A 1,512-nucleotide genomic window follows, 5' to 3' on the forward strand; every position below is an offset into this window, starting at 1 on the left:
TTGGGTCATGTTGTTTCTATTAAAGGAATTGAAGTTGACAAAGCAAAGATCGAAGTCATATCTAAATTGCCACAACCAAAAACAATTAGAGATGTGCGATCCTTTTTAGGACATGCAGGATTTTATAGGAGGTTTATAAAAAACTTTAGTGCCATATCTAAACCACTTTGTAACCTCTTATTAAAAGATGCACCGTTTGAATGGAATGATGATTGCCAAAAATCTTTTGAAAAAATAATTTGTCTTTTAACATCTGCACCTATTATGCAATCTCCTGATTGGTCTTTGCCATTTGAATTAATGTGTGATGCAAGTGATTTTGCTGTTGGTGCTGTTTTAGGACAAAGAAGGGATGGTAAGCCTTTTGTGATTTATTATGCGAGTAAGACTTTGGATAGTACTCAAATGAATTATTCTACAACTGAAAAAGAATTACTTGCTGTGGTATTTGCATTAAACAAATTCCGTTCATATTTGCTTGGCTCTAAATCTGTTGTGTTTACTGACCATGCTGCTGTGAGATATTTGATGAGTAAACAGGATGCCAAACCGAGACTAATTCGTTGGATTTTGTTACTACAAGAATTTGACCTTACCATCAAAGATAAAAAGGGTGCTGAAAATGTTGTTGCTGATCATCTATCAAGACTCACATCCGAATTCTGCAATGATATAACACCCATAAATGATTCTTTCCCTGATGAATTTTTATTTTCTGTTACTTCAATGCCATGGTATGCTAATATTGTTAATTTTCTTGTTACAGGTAAAATGCCTTTGCAATGGAATGCTCAAGAGAAGAAGAAATTTTTTGTTGAAGTAAAGAAATTTTATTGGGATGATCCTTATTTGTTCAAATATTGCCCAGATCAAATTTTTCGGCGATGTATTCCTGATAATGAGGTAAGTAGTGTCATTAATTTTTGTCATTCTGAAGCATGTGGTGGTCATTTTTCTTCAAGAAAAACTACTGCTAAAATTTTACAGTGTGGATTTTATTGGCCTACCATGTTTAAAGACACATATGAATTTTGCAAAAGTTGTGAAAAATGTCAAAAATTGGGATCAATTACAAAAAGAAACATGATGCCCTTAAATCCCATACTTGAAATTGAAATATTTGACTGTTGGGGAATTGATTTCATGGGTCCATTTCCATCATCTTTTGGATTTGTGTATATATTAGTTGCAGTTGATTATGTCTCAAATGGATTGAAGGATTTCTTGTCGAAATAATGATAGTAAAACTGTGATTAAATTTTTAAGAGAAACATTTTAAGTCGATTTGGAATCCCTCGAGCCATTATCAGTGATGGAGGTAAGTATTTTTGTAATAAGTCATTTGAGTCTTTAATGAAGAAATATGGAATTACACATAAAATTGCTACCCCTTATTATCCTCAAACAAATGGTCAAGTTGAATTATCAAATAGGGAGATAAAACAAATTCTGGAAAAAACGGTTAACCCAAACCGAAAAGATTGGTCTCTTAGACTTAATGATGCACTTTGG

The 1,512-nt window shown here is 32.6% G+C and overlaps 1 pseudogene; it reads left to right on the forward strand.

Moving 5' to 3' along the window:
- LOC112099326 overlaps nucleotides 1–1,512 on the forward strand; it is an 8,889-nt pseudogene that overhangs the window by 5,714 nt on the left and 1,663 nt on the right.

Source organism: Citrus clementina, unplaced genomic scaffold (assembly GCF_000493195.1).
Source record: "Citrus clementina cultivar Clemenules unplaced genomic scaffold, Citrus_clementina_v1.0 scaffold_9, whole genome shotgun sequence".
Taxonomy (NCBI): Eukaryota; Viridiplantae; Streptophyta; class Magnoliopsida; order Sapindales; family Rutaceae; genus Citrus; species Citrus x clementina.